General features: G+C 50.7%; 1 protein-coding gene across 3 annotated transcripts in view; it reads right to left on the reverse strand.

The window, feature by feature from the left end:
• Positions 1 to 16,905, reverse strand: part of DLGAP3 (DLG associated protein 3) — a 62,982-nt gene extending 46,077 nt beyond the window's left edge. Inside the window, exons 1-2 of one of the 3 annotated variants that reach the window (XM_032246860.1) lie at positions 12,958 to 13,110; positions 12,616 to 12,719 (exon numbers count right to left, since the gene is read on the reverse strand). The gene's annotated coding sequence lies outside the window, so the exon portion shown is untranslated. Of the gene's footprint in view, positions 1 to 12,615; positions 12,725 to 12,957; positions 13,111 to 16,702 lie in introns of those variants that run through there. The other 2 variants (XM_032246858.1, XM_032246861.1) reach the window with 2 other exon arrangements.
• Positions 16,906 to 21,471: the final 4,566 nt, after the last annotated feature.

Below are 21,471 nucleotides of genomic sequence, written 5' to 3' on the forward strand. Positions count from 1 at the left end.
CCTCCTCCTCCTCCTCCTCCTCCTCCTCCTCCTCCTCCTCCTCCTCCCCTCACTGCCCCAGAAAATGGAGAAGGAAGAAGGGGAAACAGAATGGAAGGAGGGAGGCTTGCCATTTTATTCATTCACCTTTATTACTTTATTTAATCAACACTTCTTAGAGGCTTAGGTCAGAAATTTTACAGAAAATGGGTTTACAGCTCCAAAACATTTGAGCCATTTATGCAGATACAAGTCTAAATCCATCTCCTGACCCACTGGACAGTGCTCGGCCTGTGAATAACCCACACTACCTATAATCTCTTTGAAAATCCCACCTCAGGGGGCTTTGCACTTGATGTTCTCTCTGCTGGAACACTCTGCCCCAGATATTCCCATGGCTTCCTCTGTCTCATCTTTTGGGTCTCAGCTCAGAGAGGCCTATCTGACCACTCACTCCAACTAAAGTTGAGCTGCAACCCTGGGGATGCTCTATATCACCTGCCTCATTGCCCTCAGAGCACTGATTGCCCTCTGAAATTATTTTCTTTGTCTATTGTTTGTTTATAGTATGCCTCCCCATAGTAGAATATAAGCTCCAGAAGGGTAGGGACTGTATCTGTTTGTGTGCTGCATTATTTTGAGTGGCTAGAACAATGCCTGCCAATAAACAGTGTTCAAAAAATACCTGTTCTGTGAATGCATATTTTCCCTTCCTGCCCTCATCCACGCTGCTCCTATGTACAACAGCCCACAGAAAGGACCTCCACTCCTTTCTCTTCAAAGGCTTTGGAGAGCCCTGGAGATTCCGGTATTAGAAATCCAGCCTCTATACCCAGCCTTGTTCACGATGTTTATCTAGCCACTCCACTTAGCAGGTGAAGATCGTTCTTTTCCAGTTGCACCTAGGTCTCCCCCAGATATGTCACTCTGCATAGCTCAGGGAAGATAGTGGAGAGAGAAGGGAGAGTAAGAAAGAAAAAGGTAAACCTCCCCATGCTGCAGAGAGAAAGAATGAGGCACAACTTTCAGGGATGGGCTGCAGGAGCAGGATTCAGGGTCTACCAGCCCCACAAAGGTCCTTCACTCAGACTTGCTGGGCCCCAGCTCCCTTCCCAGCTGGAGCTATGTACCCAAGAGGCATCAGAAGCAGAGCCTGGCGTTCCTCCTTCTTCTCCAGGGCTGCCAAAAGCCCTCTGAGACACAATTCAGCCTGACCAGCCTCAATCCTTCATGCCCCCTAATTGCAGCCATGACCAACTGCTTCCAGCCCTTTCTCAGCTATCTCTTCCTTTTCTGTCAACTGAACCAATTCTCAGGCTGTGCTGCCTTATCATTTCCACTTTCCCCTTTCCCCCTCTCCTGAAAGTCTCCAGGAGCCTTCTTCAGGGAAGACTGCACACTGCTGAGACGGAGGACTCCTAGGACCAGAACTCCTGTAGGACCCTGGTGAGGGGCAGCTGGTGAGAAACTGTGGCTTCTGGGTCTTAGGCTAAACTGTTTTGGGTTCATATCCCAGGTCCATCACTTACTAGACGTGTGGCATCAAGGACGCTTCTTTGTCTCTCTCAAGTTAAGTTTCCCCATTTTCAAATGGGAGCAAGAGTAGTCCCTTTCTCCCTGTGAGGTCACAAGGACTAAGATAATGCAAGTAAAGTATCTAGCTGGCGCTGAGGGTTAGCTATTGTTAACTAGGGAGAAGCTATTTAAATGCATGAGACTTAGAGGCAGGGAAGATGGGGGGGTCTCTAGACAGCTTTGGGCAAAGCCTGTAACTATCCATACATGACTTGGTTTGGATCAGAAATGGGTAGTCTGAAAACTCGTTTGTTTCATGCAGGTAGGAATTTCTGTTTGCCTGGGCTCCTTGTGAAGACCTCCCACACCCTGAGCATACAGAAGACAGCAGAGCAGTCCTGGTAGTCAAAGATAATGGCACCTGAGACAAATAGAGGACCTTGATTTACAGACTCCCACAAACCGCTGTAGCCAGGATTAGAGGTCTCTCTTCCAACTCCAGGGAGCTGGAAGGGAAAGCCCAGCAACCTCATAGCTGGGTACTGGAAAGCCAATCATTCACCTCCATCCATTATGTCACAACCTACCTTTATGACCATAAGCAATTTGTGTTATCTGTCTGAGCCTCAGTTTTCTCATCTGTAAAATGGGATCACAATACCTACCTCCTTAGCTTGCAGCAATGAGTAACTAAGCTGACCTATTCAAACAACTGCACATGTATCTCCATATGCTGACTTCTTTTGACTTTAGCACCAAAGCACCTTCTTTCATTTGTATGTCATTTGGGCTGGTGCTGCCCTAACCTCCAGGATGCTCCACACCTGAGCCTTCCAGGGCCATCAAAGAATAACAGATAGGAGCCCAAGCCCATGAAGGGGTCCACTGGGCAGGAGTTACTCAGCCTGGCCACACCAATGGTCTTTCCTACTCTCTGGCCCAGGCGTCTGGTCCCCTCCTGGGGTCCAGAGCTTGGGACCGCCTCCTGGATTAACACACTGTCCTGGAAGTCTCTGTGTGAGCTGGGACAGGGGCTCCTAGCACCAGGGCCTAAGCCCTCCTTCTGGGCCTCTCCCACAGGGGAGTCAAGCACAGGAAGCCAACCACAAAGGCTTGCTGGTTGGCTGACCGCCAGGTTCACATCATGGCACCTCCCACCCCTCAGCTCTGCCTGAAACCCTGCCTGACCCTGCTCCAGCTTCAGGGATGTCTACATCTCTGCTCTCTCTGGGTTTCAGAGAAGACAGCCAGGAGCTGGGGGACACAGCATGAGAGCACACAGAAAGAAAAGACAGCACAGACTGCAAAACCCCTTTGTACTGAAGACCTCTCCTCCCAATTTTACCCTCTGCTGCAGTGTAGGTGTACTCTCTTCCATGAGGTCTCCCCTAAAAGTGCCCTCCCATCAATCCCAGGACACCACAATTGCCAGCTCCTCTTGGATCTCATATCTCTATTCCCCAGAGTAGGGTAAAGAGTTGTTTGTAAGCTGTGAGCTCCTTGAAGGCCAGAATTCATGGGCTCTATCTCTGTATGGACAGACATGGCATACAGTAGGTGCTTAATGAGTTCAGGGTCAGCAACTGAGCCATCAAGGAGTGCCCCGCAGCTGAGGCATAGCGAAATGGGGAGGAACAGGGGGGCAAAGGAAGGCAACAATTCCCTGCAGCTGGACCAGAGCTCCCCAGCAGATAGAACTGCCCCAGCATGATCTGGCTTTCCTAAAGAGCTGGGAGTGTCCCGTCCGGGGAAGCATGCAAGCAGAGGTTGAGGGCCGCTTTGCAGGATGGTACAGAGTGCATTCAAGCACTGAATACATTGAATACGTTTCAGACCAGACAGCCTCTGGTGCCTTTCAACTGTGAAGTCTAAGGTTAGGCTCCTGAATACCTACAGCTGTCCAGACGCAGTGTTAAGTGCTTTAGATGTGTTTCCACGTATAATCCTCGCAACTGTCCTTTGCAGTAGGTACTATTATTACTCCCATTTTACAGAGAAGGAAACTGAAGTTTAGAAATGTAAAGAAAATTTCCCAAGGTCACACAGATGGTGGAAGAAGGATTTAAATCTGAGTCTGGGTCCAGGCCTGACAAAACCCCAGGCTAAACAGAGCACATTTATGTATGTATTTATTTGTTTATTATTTTTCTTGGAGACAGAGTCTCACTCTGTCGCCAGGCTGGAGTGCAGTGGTGCGATCTCGGCTCACTGCAACCTCTGCTTCCCAGGTTCAAACTATTCCCCTGTCTCAGCCTCTGAGTATCTGGAACTACAGGGGGGCACCACCACGCCTGGCTAAATTTTTCCTTTTTTTTTCTGTATTTTAGTAGAGACGGGGTTTCACCATGTTGGCCAGGATGATCTCGATCTCTTGACCTCATGATCTGCCCACTTTGGCCTCCCAAAGTGCTGGGATTACAGGCGTAAGCCACCACGGCCAGCCTCAGAACACCTTTAAAGTAGCATGTCTCCCTGATCAAGCTGGTCTAAGGAGGCCAGTAGGCAGACACCAGTGTGCCCTTTCTCATCACTCAGCCTCAGGAAAGATTCCATCTCTGCAATCTCTTCCTCATACACAGCCATACATGGCCCCAAGATTGCTCATTCACAAATTAGCAGGTGTTCAGCCAGTGGCAAATTACACAGCCATGTAGTCATCCACACACAACTTACACAGCACCTGACCACACACAAACTTGTTCCTCTAAGGATTCATATACCACATGTGCATTTCCATCCAATAGATCTTTTTTTCCTTTTTTGGGGGGGGGTGGGGGACAGGGTCTTGCTCGCTCACCCAGGCTGGAGTGCAGTACCACTATCACGGCTCACTGTAGCCTCGACCTCCCAGGCTCAAGCAATCCTCCTGCCTCAACCTCCAAGGCGCTGGGACTAAAGGCATGTACTGCCGTGCATGACTCATTTTTTTATTTTTTTGTAGAGACTGTCTCACTATGTTGCCCTAGCTGGTCTTGAACTCCTGGGCTCAAGTGATCCTCCCAAAGTGCTGGGATTATAGGCTTGAGCCACTGCGCCTAGCCATTCAATAGACTTCGATGCTTGTGTGCATAGAAGCTGCACAGATACAAAACCTTAAAATCATGTCCACGTGTTTATCACCAGATGACAGAAATACACGTTTGTTTCACAGCGCTTAGGCATCCACACCTGCTCAAGGTCATTCACCAAATCCTCCCCCAACAAGAACTTTATCCATTGTTCCCAAATCTATTACTAGGCCCAGGTGAGCCATGATGCTCCTTCTCTCTGGGGTTGGTCAGGCAGTCCAGAGAGGGGAAGAAGCCTCAGCCTGCCTGTGATGGATGGAATTAATCTACTGAGCTGGAGAAACTAAATAATTAAATCCCTAATCACCCCCCAAGCCAGCCCAGGCCAATATAGCTCAGGGAGGGAGGGGGCTCGGAGGCCCAGACCAATATCCTAGAGAAAAGGAGAAGCTTGGGAAGTGAGGCACAGTCAGAACTCTCTGTGGGGGCAGGGGTGGTCTCTGAGAGGAACTCTGCCAGCCAGGCATACAGACAGACAGACAGGTTCTGCAGTGCCACAGACTCCCTTTCCACGTGGAAATGAAGCAGCTTGGGAAGACGGCCTGCCACCATCCACGGACACAGGGAGAGAGGAGGGGCAGAATCCTCCTTCCACCCTTCTGGAGCCCTTCCTGCCTCGACTTGAGGTGTGTCCTGGGGGTCTATGGGGAGGGCAGGCAGGACCCTCAGAGTGCCCAAGACGGAGGCAGGCAAGGGGTCTGCTCAATGTGGAGCTGACGTGGTCTCAGCCAGGCCTTGGCCCACCCCTGTCCCACTGAGAACAGGCTCAGCCTGGTGCAGATGGCAGGAGAGGACTTCTCCACATGGGTTCACCTGCTACCCTGAGGAAGTGGATCCAGCACGTGGCTAATAGGCTGAGGATGGGGAGACGCCTGGGCAGGGGGGCTCAGGAAATCAACCAGGGAACAGGCCCCAGTCTGATTGGCTGAAAAGTGGGTCATTTTCCTTTTGAAAAATAGTGAGAAAATGGAGAAGTAGGTCGGGCTCTTATCCCCTCAGCCCCAGGCACCATCCCCGACTTGCCGGGTAAGGAGAAAAGGCAACGCCTGAACATGCCAAAGCCCCATGTACCCCAGGATCCTGGCCAGCACCCCACTGTGCAGGAAGACAAGGTCATCATTACTCAGGACATCCAAGGACATGCACACTCTGAGGCATGGGCTGGAACACCAGCCCCACCCTGCCCTGGGGAATCTAGGGTGAAAAGAGCTAGGGCCAGGGCCAAGCTAGAGGGGTGGGGGCTTCAGCATGCAGGACTCTGAGGAGCCCCCTCCTATCCTCGACTCTGCTGTGATGCCTCCTCTCCTCTCTTCTCCTCCCTTTCCTCGTCGTCCACGTGGGCAGAGTCGTTGCCATGACACCGCGGGCAGGTGGGCGGCTCTGGCGGCTGTTTCGGCCCAACCCCCATGCTCACAGCCCAGGTGGGAGGGGAGCGGCTGCAGCACCCTGGCCCCTAGCCCAGATAGGAGAAGAGAGAGGCAAGAGGGCCCCTAAAACCTGGAGAGGGCTCTATCACTGGCCTCTCTGTCATGAAGCAACCCAGCCCTGGGCTTGTAGGTCTGGGAGAGGAAGAGTCAAAGAGAATCTTAGGCCTTGACCACTCCCCTCCACCAGAGGTCCCCGGAGTGGCAAGGGGTGGGGCAGACCCCCAACTTCCACTTCCTCCTTTTCTTACCAGCTATCTTTCCAGCTTTCCCCCATACTATGCCTTAGTCTCTTCATGCTAGCAGCTGGTTGCTCCTCCCTGAGGTTTAACCTTAGTTGCTCGTTTTGCAACACAAGCTCAATACTCCATGCTCTCTTGGGAGAAAGGAAACCAACCAGGCCAGGCACAGTGGCTGACACCTGTAATCCCAGGACTTTGGGAGGCCGAGGTGGGCAGATCACTTGAGGTCAGGAGTCCGAGGCCAGCCTGGCCAACATGGCAGAAACCCTGTCTCTACTAAAAATGCAAAAATTAGCCGGGCATGGTGGCACATGCCTGCAATCCCACCTACTTGGGAGGCTGAGGCAGGGGAATCACTTGAACCTGGGAGACAGACGTTGCAGTGGGCCGAGATCATGCACGGCACTTCAGCCTGGGCAACAGAGCAAGACTCTGTCTCAAAAAAAAAAAAAAAGTAAAGAAAGAAAGAAAACAACCAAAGTTGAGATGCTCAGAGAAATTTCTCCCCTACTGCCAGACCACCAAATATCTCATAGAAATAGAGACCCCTTTCTCTAGGTCTCTCCATATACCTGAATTCACATCATAACCCTCAGGACCAATAACTCCTAAGCCCATACTTGGCTAAGGCATCCACATCACCAGGGTAGAGGACCTGGAGTGGAGCAGGAGAAGAAGGGAAGAAGGGAAGAGGTTGGGGCCAGGCATTAGAAGCTGCCTGAGGATGCTGTCCCGCCCCCACCACATCTGGCTTCAGGAAGTCTAGGCCATGCCTGAGCGCTCCATCTCTGAGCTCTGCAGCCATTCCCCTTCTCTCTACTCCTCTCACAGTCCACGTGCCTCTCTCCAAGTGTCTCTAAGTCTCCGTCTGTGGCTCTGACCTCCTAAGACCATTCCCTTTGTTCAAGACCCGGCTCCCGACTCCTGTCCCCTGCAGCAGGAGCCCTGCCTCACTGACAGGGTGGAACCACAGAGACTCCTGCATGGCAGCCCTCTGCAGCCTGGCTGGCAGGGATGAACATACATGGGATGGTGGTGACAAGACCCAAAAGGAAGGGAAAACTGCAGTCAACATTAGCTGGAGAGTGTCCAGCTTGTCGTGAGTTGTTCATGACATACATACCACATATACACATAAAGACACTTTTACTTTCCTCCTTGGCGTTCCCCTACTAAAACAGCAGATGTGATTAAAGTACAAGCACATGCATGTATATTTGTGCATGCGTGTGTTTGTATATTGTGTCTCCTTTTTGCCACCCCCACAGCTGGTGTTCCACATCAGGCCACTCTCATCCTAATTTCTCACCAAAGCTATGACAACAGGTTCCTAACTGGTCTCCCTGCCTTGCATCTTATTCCACCTTGATCCTTTCTCCCCACTGGCTGCCAGCTATCTAAAATTTCTTTATTCAACAAATATGTATCGAGTTCCTACTCCAAGCTGAATACTTCTCCAAGTGAATACTGACACTGTACGTACAGCAATGAACAAAACAGATGAAGCTCCCATGCTTATGAAGTTTATATTCCAGTGCAAAAAGAGGGATGATAACCAAATACAGAAAATAATGGTGGTGGCAAGTACTGAGATAAAAGTATTAATAATAATGGAGTGAGGAGATAGAATGTCAGGGGGCTATTTAAGACAGACTATTGGGGAGGTCTTTCTAAAAACGTGACTTTTGAGCAAAGACTTGGATACAGTGAGGAAGCGAGTTGCCTAGATATCTGGGGGAAAAGCATTTCTGGATGAGGGGGAAAGCAAGCGCAATTGCCTCCAGGTGGAACTGTTCTTTTTATGGAACAGAAAGGAAGCCCACAGTAGGAGTGGCCCTGAGATCTAAAAAGTAATAGGGGGCTTTGCACACACAGCACTTACGTCGCTCAGGACATTTTGGATTTTACTCTGAGTTAGATGGAAAGCCACTGGAAAGTCAAGACCTCATTTTACTCTGGCCGCTTTTTGGGGAAGAGTCTGTGGAGGTGGGGCTGGCAAGGGTGGAAGTAGGAAGACCATCTGGAACATCTCCTGTCACTGAAATACCTGTTCCCACAGTTGCTCACCTGGTAAGCACCTGTTCAACTTTTAAGCTTCCACTCAAAAGCTTCCCCTTCGGCTGGGCGCGGTGGCTCAAGCCTGTAATCCCAGCACTTTGGGAGGCCGAGGCGGGTGGATCACAAGGTCAAGAGATTGAGACCATCCTGGTCAACACGGTGAAACCCCGTCTCTACTAAAAATACAAAACATTAGCTGGGCATGGTGGCGCGTGCCTGTAATCCCAGCTACTCAGGAAGCTGAGGCAGGAGAATTGCCTGAACCCAGGAGGTGGAGGAGGATCTCGGTGAGCCGAGATCGTGCCATTGCACTCCAGCCTGGGTAACAAGAGCGAAACTCCATCCCAAAAAAAAAAAAAAAAAAAGCTTCCCCTTCTATGGATCCTTTACCAAACCTTTCCCTTCCCCACTCCAGAGCCAACCTACCTCTCTTCAGGTCCCCACTCCCTCCAATGAACACTTATGTGTGTCTACCTTCCTTAACCCTCTCCTTATTTGGTTCCATGTCCTTCACCCTCTCAAGATTGCAAGTTATCTGAGTCAAGGACCATCCCTAGTGCCCGACACATGTGGCACATTAGAGGCATAAAATAAACACTGGTTGAATGAATGGCTGCATTGGGTGAGGGATGTGTGATGGGGAAGAGTATGTTTGCAGGCTACTGTTAACCTGGATGAGTGAGATGCACATATATATGGCCATGGGTTGTAATCAGACAAGTGTTAGCATATGCCCACATATTTCTTTATATTATGTTCACATGTATACGTGTTAGCATGTATGTGCATGCTGACAAATCCCCATGTTGGTATAGACATTCCTGTAGATTTGTTAACGTATGTACATGTTAGAAAGTGCACCTATGTTGATATATGCATATGATGGCACAGAAATTAATATACACATATACCTGTACATGTGTATTGCCACGTCTCATATGTATGAGGCTTATGCATGCACTTGGGCCCCCCTTTTACTCACTACCCCTTTCATCCACTAAGCCCAACTTGTTGAATTTTGAAACCTCTACAGCAATGTTAATGTTAAAGCCCCCATCCTCTTTCCCCACATACAGCCCTGAGCACCATAGCAACTGAACAGCCTGGAGCCTGGATTTCTTACTCAGCTATCCCCAAGTACTTCTAGGTTTTCCCTCTGTAAACTCCTTTCAAATGATGGAGAACAGTTGGCTCTCAAGGACATGAGAATTTGAGAGACTTCAGGGAGCCTACTTTCTTGAGAAGAGCTCCAGGTAGCAGGGTGATCCAGTTCAAGCCAATGGGAAAACACTTTTGGGTAGCCCAACATTTGGTGAGAATCTGTCTCTCTCTCTCTTTCTTAAATTTATTCACGTTTCACTCAACTTGAGTACATATATTCATATGTGGTTAATATGGTATGTATATGCATGCCCCACATACATGCTCACATGCACGCTTACACTCACATATATGCATTACTGGGTAAGCACACCACACACCCAAACACACACAGGTTTAATTCAGTAATTTCCTTCACGTTGACATATATCCATGAATGCATACATAGTCATACACACATACATACATACACATCCACACTTATATAAATAAATGTGCTTATACACATATATACACAGCATACTGACACATACTTATGTGCATATACACAGTCATATACCCACTCACAGGCAGAAATACACATGCATGTGTACTGCAGTCCCAGGTCCTGTGGAGATATCCAACCCCTCCCCTGGCTTCTATCCTGTCCACAAAGTTCATATTCTCTTCAAGTACATTACAAGTTTGCATTTGCTCTTTCCTCTTGCTAGTCTCCCACTTCTCTATTTGCAAAGCTGGTCCTGTTATCAATAGGATATACCCACTCCTGGACACATCCCATTCCCACCCACTCTCAGGGGGAAAAAATGTGATTTTTTAAAAAGGGCTCTGTCACTCCCTCATCCCATGCCTAGAGAAATGAATATTTTCTCAGAAAACCTGGGTAGGAGTAACAATAAAGTAGGTGTACCTCTTCAAACCCAGGAGACAATCCCCTCATATATGCAACCCCTTAACTCTAAAAAAGAAAGAATGAAAGAAAAGAAAGAGAAAGTATCAAGGCCAAAGTCCTCCCCCCATTACCTCAAGGCATAACACTCTCAAACTCCAAAACAGTTATTGGGGCAGAGGAAGAAACAGTAAGGAAATTAACTGTGGGTACTAAAACCTCCGAGGATACCTCTTTTCTTCCCTAGAGGGCAGCTTCATGTTCAGTGAACCCCTCCCTTCCCAGCCTGTGGGCCCTGCCAAGGGAGAGGGTAGACCGGGAGGCTTAAAAATGTAAAGGGGGTAAACTAGGCTCAAATAACAAAAGAAGCAAGTATTTTAAAAACAGGAGCTTGGAAGGGAGCAGGGAGGCAAGCTGCATACACCTCCTGGCAGGGAAGCAGCTGCTGGAACAGTGGATCAGGAAGAGCAGGAAGAGCAGGACTCTCCAAGGGGCCAGGGAAAAGGGGGTGGACATCTAGCATTTCATGTGGGGGTGGAGGGGTGACTGCTTCAGGCAGTAGCAGCAGCTCCAAAGTAAAGTCTTATCAAAGCTGTTATGTAACCAAGGGAGCCGAGTGGAGCACAAACACCTCCCCTCCCCAAACAGGCACCCACACCCACACCCACCACCTCCCAGCACCCACAGCATAGGAAAACTCAGCTCCTCCCAAGCAGCTAGAGAAGGCAGGAATCATCTTGATGAGTTACATCAAAAACATGATGGGTGAGGGGCTCCTTATGAACTAGAAGTCACATCTGGGAAGGGATAACTGGTTTAGTTTGAGGTCCCTAAATACCTCTCCCTTTTCTTGAACTCCCTGCCACACCCAATTTTTGCCCAGGATTATCTGCAAACTGTCTCATTCCTCTCCCCATAGGAAGGATCCCATTTGAATATCTGATTGTGCTCTTGGGGATGGGAGGTGAAGCCACCATCAACCCCTCCTGCCTGTTATTACCCCACAGACTCATCTGCATGTCCTGACATTTGGCTCTCATCCCCTGGGATGACAAGGGAAGGGACCTTGAGAAATAACTCTTGCTCTATTCCCTTCTTGATTACAAAGACAATCCATAAGAATACAGGTACTTGAAATGACCCTGACTCTAAGCCATAAAGATATCCAAGAGAACTAAAGACTGAAGCCCAGACCTCATCCCTCCATTTGAATATTTTTTTACTCCCCCAGATCTTCCTCTTTTCCCACTGCCCTGTCTCCAGTAGCCTCCTCCTTCTCTTCTCCATGGCACTGAACAACCCCACCCACTCCTTGAATCATTTGCTTAAAAATCTTCCTCCCCAACAAAAGTCTCTCTTCCAAATGCTGCTCTGAGCTAGGTTTGGAAATGGGCAGAACACAAGACAGGCTTGCAGAATATTTCGGTGTCCCCTGTCCAAAATCCCAAAGTATAATGGGCAAGGGAATATCAAGTGGTCAATCAAGTTATCCTGAACTCGTGAGCTCTAACCACCTTACACTTAACCAGAAAGATCCAAGCTCTCCTAATCCAGAACCACCTTGAGCCTGAACTTCTGGGACCCAGTAGGTAAAAAGCTGGTATCAATACCTCTGAGCTTGTTGCACTAAAAAGCATTCCCAGGAGATGAGATCTCACAGGCACAATATTATTCTCCACCTCTACCCCTACACTAACAGTAGGATGGTTTTGAAAGGAGAGGGGGAACTGAAACAAAAAGGGAGAGGGACCCCTTGAGGGAAGGGTTCCTAAACACCACTAACAACTGTGATACCTAAACCATAGGAAGAAGCACAAATTCATATTTCGATCCAGGGACCCTGCCCTTAGAAAATGGGTCATCTGGGAGAATTTTTCTAGTGAGCCCTCCCCACTGCCCACCGCCTTTCCACCATCGGGACCAAACGAAGCCCCATTCAGCACTAGGGACAGCTCTGAAAGAACAAATCCCCGCCGAGTCCTATTCAGCACCCGGGACAGTTCCCAGCTACATTCCCGGGCCCCGGTAACCAGAAACCCAGGATGCCAGGAAGAAACAGGCTTACCTCGCCACACACCCTCTTTAGAACAGAAGCCCCTCTCCCCCGCCCCTCCCACTGTCACTCCCATCCACCGGGGGCACCTGACAAACCCCACCCCACCTTCCCTCTATGTCCCAAGAGAGAAAAGAAACCCAGACACGGGGCTTCCCTGAAGGAGCCTAGAGAGAGGACCCCACCCACCTTTCTTCAGCCCAGAGCCTCTCAACGCCACTCACAGCTGGTTCTAAAAACCACTTTCCTTCTTAACCACCACCCCAAAGATAAGAGAAATACTCACGTGGGGGCTCCCAGCCCTGCAGGCAGATGTGGTGGGGGGAGGCAGAGAGAGGTAGCTCCCCACACCCTGTTCTGAGCCCCCTTTCTGAAGGAGCCAGCTCCCATCTGGACTGGGGGGAGGAGAGACATGTGGAAGCACTGAGTGAGGGGAGGGGAGAGGGGAGAGGGGAAGAAGCAGGAGCGAGGGACTGCGGGGCGGGGGTGTCAAGATGGGGGCGAGGGAATCCTTTTTAATTTCATTCTCTCCCCATGTCTACATCAGCCCTGCAGGCTCAGCTCTTTAATATTTACACACAGGAAGAGAGGATGAGAAAGAACAGAGAGTGAGGGGGGCAGGGGCTACCTGAACTCAAAGGGCATAGAGGCAGGGGCCTTTGGGAGCTAGGAGCTTGGGCCCCCGACACCATCCCCAGCCCACTTCCACTCTTGAGCTCTTAACTGAAAGGAAGAAGAAGGAACCCTGGGACCATTCTGTCCCTTTGTTAACAAGACACTTTGAAGCTGCATCAGAAAAAGATCAGATCCCCACCCACATACCTGGACACCCCCACAAACCCAGATTTCTTGGGTGCCTTATGTGCAGATGGTAAAGACGGTATTCAGGCACAAGCATGTTCTGATGCTTGGAAGCATGTTTGCCTGTGGGCTGGCTGCTGTATAAAAACACATGAACATGTCAGCTAGCATGTATAAGTTTATTCAAGCATGTTCTGAGTGTTTTCACATGTAAACAGCCCATGCAATCATATGCAAGCCTATGTAACCATATGTGTAAACCAGCTCCAAACAACCTCCCCCCAGCTCTCCAGCTACAATCCCAGGGACAAGGCCATCCACTTCTCCAAACTCCCTTATTCCCAGACCCCTCCCTCAAAGCCTCACTTTTTCTGTCTGTGACATGGGAAGAAGAGCTGGTATGAAGAGATGCTGCATGGAGCTCAGAGGCCTGACAAGTTATTAGCAACGATGAGCTGGCAGCTCGTTACCATAACGATGGTGCCACTGCCTTACCCCAGCTCAAACCCAGACTCCCCAGACGGCAGGAGGCCTGCTGAGCCAGCAGCCTTCAGACTGGGGCGGGGGGGTGGATAAAGAGGGAATCAAGACATAATGCTTGCATAGTGGAGGGTACACAGCTGTTTTTCCAACCCCCACTGAGTGACAAAGCTTTGACTCTACCAAGTGGGAATGAAATCAGAATCTGGGAAGGTTTCCTGACCGTGGGGATGGTAAGACCAGAAGGGGTCTTTGGAAGCTCCTCTAGGCATAAGCTTTTGTTGTCATTTGCTCCCTTCAACACCTCACCTCAAAACAACTAAAAACAACCAAATACGGGGCCCCTTGCTGAATTTCAGTCTCCCCACTTGTAAAATGGGGGCAATCCCTTTATCATTTGTCCTACACTTCTGGAAGATTTCATTAGAAAGGGTTTGGGGGTAACTACAGACTCTTCCTAAATCAGACAGACCTCAGAAGTTTCTCTACCCCTTAGGAGCCCAATAAGGTAAGGAAGGGTCCATCCAGCTAGAGACGAAATGCACTGGAAACTGGGTAGGATGAAGGAAAACGAACGTAGCCAGCTCGAGCCCCAACATCAGCTGGAAGAGATGATGTTAGGTGTCAGGCAGCCGCTGAAAGCAGGGACTGACACAAGAAAGTCTGGGAGTCTGGGCGGCAGCAGTTCCAGCCCCTCACCGGCAGGAATCAAGACAAGCCCAGGGCCTGCCTCGGTGGTGGGTGTGGCTAGGAATCCCCATCCCCAGCGACATCTGTAGCGCCCTCTCTTTGGCAAGGAGTCCCAGGTTGAAAGACGTACAGCCTTAGGCATTTTGAGTCTTCATTTCTTTTCCAAAATCCCCAGTACTCAGCTCTGATGGGGGTGGGGACAGTTCAGGAATAGAAGGCAACATGGAGGACTGCAAAGTTCCTGGTCTAAGATTAGCCTAGGAACCCGCAAATTTGTTGTGTGACCTTGGGCAAGTCCCCTCCCTTCTCTGGGCTTCAGAGTCCCCAGTCTGTAATGAAGAGGTTGGACCAAATCAATTCTAAGATTCCTTTCCTGGCCATCATTCTGTAGTTACATACAAGCTCACTACTTGGATGTGAGCCCCCTGGCACAAAATGCAGTGGGCACTGCCTGCCGGATCAGTGGGGCAGTGGCGGGTGGGAGATGCAGGGGCTGCATCTGAGGCTGTTCATCCTATGTTCATGTTCCTTTTAGAAACACCTGCCACCCCAACCCTCCCAGCTCCCTTTTTAGACCCTGATTCACTGCCAACTCACGAAGCCTCTCCCTCCCCTCTCCTCCTCTTTTCTCCCCTCCTCTCTCTTTTAGGCACTGGTAGCTGGGTGCAGAAGTAGCCCCAGCATTCAGGGAATACTTCGAAGAGGGAGAGGACAGTGCCCCCAGGGTCACAGAGAGCACACCAAAAGCACCACTCTCTAACCTTGGCCCAGCCCAGTTCTTTGGGTCACTGAAAGACCTGGGCTGAAGTCTCTCTGTACCGCTGACTAGCAGTGTGTGGTTGTGGGAAATGCAATTCCTTTCTCAAGCCTCAACATCCTCATCTGTAAATCGGCATTATATTTGGTTGAACCATGGGAAATTGCTGTTTTTGTACGTTAAATAAAAACAGTTGAATATTAACAATTTCAAATGGCTTAACATGATACCTGTCCTGCCTGCTTCCTAAGGCTGTTGGGGAAATAAAGTTCAGAGGACAGCATTTTCAAAAGCCCTGAGCTAATATGAGGACATTATTTTATTATTATTACTTCAAAGAGCTTAGTAGGGACCCACCCGGAGCCAGTGGACTGAACCAATGGCCCAGAACTTGAAGGTTTGGGACTTGGAAGTCTGGGAAAGTGCCACCTGCTCTGATGACTAACAGGGCAGACGCTTCCACCTGGCCTCCTCAGCTCCTAGCTCTAAAAGGCCTTCGGTGGGTGAAGCATTACTGAGATGACACAAGTTCCCAGGTCACCAAAAGGAGAAGCAGCATACACAAGTACATACTCCAGCTCACCCCAGGTCCCCCCTCCCACCCACCAAGGGCCTCAGTGTGCCGGAAGGACAAGACCAGCAGCATCCCAGAGGGCACCCCCTGAGGTAGGTGAAGGTGGAGACCAAGGTGGGGAGTGCCACCAAGCTCTTGCCTGAATCAAGGGTCAGGGGTCCCCTGACAAGGGGGGATGATCTAACCTCGGAAACGTCTCATCTCCCTGTCCCATGTCCCAACAGGAATGGGGGAATTGCAGGGGGAGACAAAGCACAGGTGTGGGTGATTCAGAGTGAACCGTGCTCAGATACACTCTGTCTCACACAGCCAGCGCGCGCGCACCCGCGCGCGCACGCACACACACACACACACACACACAGTCACACAGGGCAGATACCGGGACCCACTCACAGAGACAGTCACACCGGCACACACATCCATTCACACACACACTCACAGAGACACACACAGGCACATTCGGAGACAACACACGCTCATTCACTCACATGTCCACAGATACATACACAGTACCACCCTTCACACTCACGCTGCATACACCCCCTTACATGCAAACACAGTCTCGCCCACAGTGACACACGCACACACACACTGCATACACTCACCGGCACACACAATCACCCACAGACCCACACAGTGTCACACTCGGCACAGACACACAGGGACACGCATTCACATTCACACACCTGCAGAGGAAACTTCTCTCCGGATCTCCCCAACACCACGACTTCCCCCCACAACCAGCGGGCTACTCCCTCCCAGACCAGAGCCTCCAGCCGGGCGAGGGCTGGGCCGGGGCTAGCGGGTCCCGGCGGCCCTGACAGGCAGAGTGGGTCCGCCGTCCGCGTGGTCCCCCGCCCACCCCTTGGGTCGGGCCCGCCGGCAGCTAGGCCGGGGCGAGGGCGGGGGCGGCCGAGGAGGCCCAGCCCCTCCCCCCTCCCGGGGCTGCTAGCCGAGGCTGCCGGAGCCCGAGGCGTGGGCGGCGCCGGGGCCGCAGCCCGGCGGAGCCTGGGGGGCGCTGCAGAGGGCGCCGCGAGCGCGGCCCCGTCCCCTCTTCTCCCCGCGGCTTACCTGGCCCGGCTCGGGCTCCGGCCGGGTTACATGATGCCGGCGGCCCGGGCCGGGGGCGCTGCGGCGTTGGGCGGGCGGGCGGGTGGGCAGGGACCGGGGCCCGGCACTGCGGAGCCCCCAGCGGAGGGGCCGCGCCGGCTGCGGAGCCCAGAGCGAGCGCCGAGCGGCAGCGGGCGCGGGAGCGGGAGGCGGCCAAGCCACGGAGGCTGGATTTCCCGGGGACCGGGAAGGGGAGGCGGGGGGATCCCGCCCGCGCGCTCCGCCCCCGCCCCCGCCCCCGCCCCCGCGCAGGGCGGCCGAGCAGCGAGAGGGAGAGGAAGAGGGAGGGGGACCGAGCTCCCCGCCCCCGCGCGGACCCAGGAGGGCCGAGGTTGCCGCCCGCGGGCGGCTGCCGGGGTCCCCGAAGAGCGCCCACCTCGCAGAACGACGGCGCTGGGGGCGCCCAGACTGGGGGCACCAATGAGATCCCCCCTCCCCGGGGACCCAGGAACAGGCACCTAAAGTGTCACCACCACGCACAGCCGACCTGGGCACAGGGGACCCAAGCGCGGCGGCGGGCGGGCGGCCGGGGACCGGCTCAGCCTCACGGACGGGGTCTCGCGCCCGGCGGAGGCGCAGTCACGCCCTGAGTGTCACACACAGCCCCCCAGGCCCGTCTGCTTGGGAGACTCCTTCGGGCTTTCCCAGTCTGTCGACCGACCGACCTCAGCTCCTGGCCTCGGGTCAGGGAGCCCCCTTCTTCTGCCCCAGCCCCTGCCAGAATGGGGCGCTGTGCCGGTCCTCCGAGCCACTGGCAGGCGTCCCCTACCCACAGTCCGCACAGACGAGGCATCCCCAGTGTGGAGGGACAGCCCCGCTGTACCTGCCTCCTGTGCTGGGACCCCGCCCGCGCCCACTGTGCCCGCCCGCCTCTGGGCCCTGAGCCTGGGATTGTGCCATGGCGGGGGCGGGGTGGGGGGAAAAGGGACTGTCCGAAGCACAGCTGGAGGCTGCAGAGCCTGGACACAGGCTGCGGGAGCCGAGAAGCGGAGAGCTGACTGCAGCAGTCCCTGGCTTGAATCCGTCTTGGCGCCCAGAGCGATGCTGTAATGGGGGGGAGGGGGCTGCGGTGGGGAAGCCGCAGGAGGAGGGGCTGAAGACGGTGGGGGAAGGGGTCGCTCCAGATTCCGGCTTTCCAGGGTAGGTGTGAGGGAACACTGCCTCTGGCGCTGAAAGTTGGGGGTGAAGGTTCAGTGGGCATCCTTAAAGCCCTCTTCCCTCCTCTGCGTTTTCCGATCTTGAAAGCTTACGTGGTGAGGTGTGGGCTTGAGGGGCTTGGGAGACTGTTCACCTCTCTAGGAACAGACCTTGGAGTTGTTCTGATTCAAGGTCCCCCGCCCACCGCCGCCCCCAACAACTCCCTGTTCTTTGTTTCCCTGTGGGGCCACTCGCTCTCCTTCCTGTATAAAGGGGGAAACTGAGGCACGGAAAGGAGAAGCCAAAGGCCCAGAAGAGCTAGTACTGGGAGCCAAGACCTCTTTTCCCCAGGGAGATGATGTTTTAAGATGCCACGATACATTAAATAACATAAAGGGCTTAGAGAGCCCTCCTCCCAAAGGAGACCTACAAGTCTGGTAAGAGACTAGTAGATTGGTCACCTACCCTGCCGCTCACAAGAACAGTTCATTGTCTCTTCAATCATGAACTGAGGTTGAAGACCATTCCCAGCCCAGGGTTCAGTCAAGAGCAGATGTCAGAGGAAATAAGAGAGAAAGTTCTTCCCAGGAATCCACTTTAGAACTGAAGGAAACATCTCACTTTCCATGGAGCATAAGAACAGCCATCAGGCCGGGTGCGGTGGCTCACGCCTGTAATCCTAGCACTTCTGGGAGGCCAAGGCGGGTGGATCACTTCAGGTCAGGAGTTCAAGACCAGCCTGGCCAACATGGTGAAACCCCGTCCCTACTAAAGATACAAAAAATTAGCTGGGTGCAGTGGCACGTGCTTGTAATCCCAGCTACTCGGCAGGCTGAGGCAGGAGTATCGCCTGAACCCGGGAGGCAGAGATTGCAGTGAGCCGAGATTGCACCATTGTATTCCAGCCTGGAATTCCGTCTCAAAAAAAATAAGAGAGGACAGCCATCATAGAGGATGCTAAAAGGCACCACTGTGTTTCCACAATTCTGTATTTTGTAAACTATTCTGAAACTGAAAAGCATCTTACAATAAACAGGGACGTTTAAAATGGTTCTTCTACCTTTCTGTTAAAGCTATCAGAGTTGGTGCATTTTAGAATTGAGAACATGTTATTTGTATTTTTTCATTCGACAACCCTATACTGATTATACCTGGCACCTTGATAGGCTCTTGGGGACATACAGATTAATCAGACAGGCTTACCCTAGATGTGTTCTCTCCTAGCTATCCAGTGATTAATCAGGGAGATGGAGATGTAAACCAATAATTACCATCAGAGCCAGCTTCATGAGAGTGTGACCTGTGCAGTCATACAGAGCCCCACACATAGCAGGGCCTCACTCTTGGTTGAATATTCTGCTGTCACTGTCTTAGAACTTTTAATAATTTTTGAACAAGGTGCCCACTCTAGGCCTAGCTCTGCCTAGGTGAAGAGGACAGTCAAAGAAGCTCAAAAGGGATATTTGAGCGGAGTCTCAAAGATTGGGAGAGAGACTTTCAAGTAGAGAGTCACATATGCAAAGACAGAGACTCACCCAAAGTGTCAGTTAGACAGTGTGACAGGTGCTTTAGTTGATCTTCCCACTGAAAACATGATAAATAGCAATCAATCAATAAAATAAAATGTTTTTATTAAAACACAATAAAAAAGAATATATACGCATAAATAAATATATATATATATATTTCTAAATCTTCTTAAATGTATCAGTGTGCTGGCAAGAAAATCAGAATCGCTGCAGCCAAAATCTAAGTAAAGACAGAACCAGAGAAGTAAGCAGAGCACTGAAGCCAACTTTAGCCTTGGGGGCTGTGATAGATTTGTTGCAAAAAGAGCACCAACTCTCTGTCTCTACCTGAATCCATCTCCTTTGCCTTGTGACTTTGCAGCTCACTCCATCAAGAGGTGGACTCTTTGGTGCAAGTAATAAAAAAAAAAAAAAAAAAAAAAAAAAAAGGTGGATGCTGAAATCTGAGTGGACTTGTAACTTTGTAACTTGCTTTGGCCAATGGAATCTGGGAGAAGTCATGGTGTACCAGTTCCAAGCTTAGGCCTTCAGAGACATGAGTACTTCTACTCTTTCTCTTGGTCTTCTGCCTCTGCTATAAGAACAAGCCTAAGGCAGCTGGAGGATAAGTGACAAGGTGGAAGAGAGCTATGCCAACCCAACCATCCCAGCCAAAATCATCGTGGACCAGCCTATAGCCAGCAGATCTCCAAACATGTGAGACAGCCCAGGCAAGTGCAGCAGAGATATCTACCTGTCCACAGCTGACTGCAGCGCATTAGTGATCCAGCTGAATGAGAAGAACCATCGAGCTAATTTAAAGACTCTTGAGCAATAACGAATGCTTATTAATTTCAACTACTGAGTTTTAGTATGGTATGGTATTATGCCACAATATTGTGGCAATTAATAACTAACACAGGGTCATTTGCTGACAGATGAAATTTAACTTAAGTATTCATGATCTCTCAGGGCACCAGAGATAAAAGATAAAACCTGAGTCTGCCCAAGATGGTCACATACTCCCCTGCATAAGCTTAGAACCCCAAAGGGTTGTATTCTCAATGTACAGGAGAACTTGAAAAAACTCACCCCATCCCCAAACCTAGGAAATTATAAGAAAGTTGCACATTTTAAATCTTGGCAGTAGTAACGAGTGTAGAAAGGAAGAATCACCTCCTGAGTATCCGTTACTACAGGTTAGATTTCACATCATACGCAGTCAAATCCACTCTACCTAGAGGATCTGGAAAAACTCAAGCCAAGAATTAGGTGTAAAACATCCCAGATTGGTAGTGCCTCAGGTGCTCGGCAGAAGCAAATGGAAATCTTTGTCTCAGGCCTCAAATAATTTCCACAGATAAAATTCCCAAGAAAATGAATAACTCACAGTTAAAAATGTCTATCACTGAACACACAAGGAAACATGGAACTGTGAACAAGAAAGAGTGTGATTGCTCATTTTTATGTGTCAACTTGACTAGCTAAGGAATACCCAGATAGCTGGTAAAACATTATTTCTTGGTATATCTGTGAGGGTGTTACCAGAAGATATTAGCATTTGAATCAGTAAACTGAGTACAGATTTGACCTCATCAGTGTAAGCAGGCATAATCCAATCCACTGAGGCCCCAGATAGAGCAAAAAAGGCAGAGGAAGGCAAAGTTGTTCTACGTCTTGAGCTGGGACATCCGTCTTCTCCAGTCCTAAGACTTTAGAGCTCCTGGTTCTCAAGCCTTCAGTGTCAAACTGAGAGTTACACCATTGGCTGCCTCAATTCTCAGGCCTTTCGACGGGCTAAATTACACCACTGGCTTTCCTGGTTTTCCAGCTTTCAGATGGTATACCATGGGACTCCTTAGTTTTCATAATTCTGTCAGCCAATTCCCCTAATAAATTCCCTTGGATATGTCTATGTATAGACCATTGGCTCTGTTCCCTGGAGATCTCTAACTGATACAGCCAGCAAAACAACACGTAGTAGGCAAATACCTACAAATAACAGCTAATAGTATTATAAGACACAGAATATAAAATAACTATGTTGAATGTATTTAGAGAAATAAAATAATCTTGCTCCTCTGG

The sequence above is a fragment of the Sapajus apella genome, unplaced genomic scaffold (genome assembly GCF_009761245.1).
Source record: "Sapajus apella isolate SASKATOON/1434 unplaced genomic scaffold, GSC_monkey_1.0 scaffold62, whole genome shotgun sequence".
Taxonomy (NCBI): domain Eukaryota; kingdom Metazoa; phylum Chordata; class Mammalia; order Primates; family Cebidae; genus Sapajus; species Sapajus apella.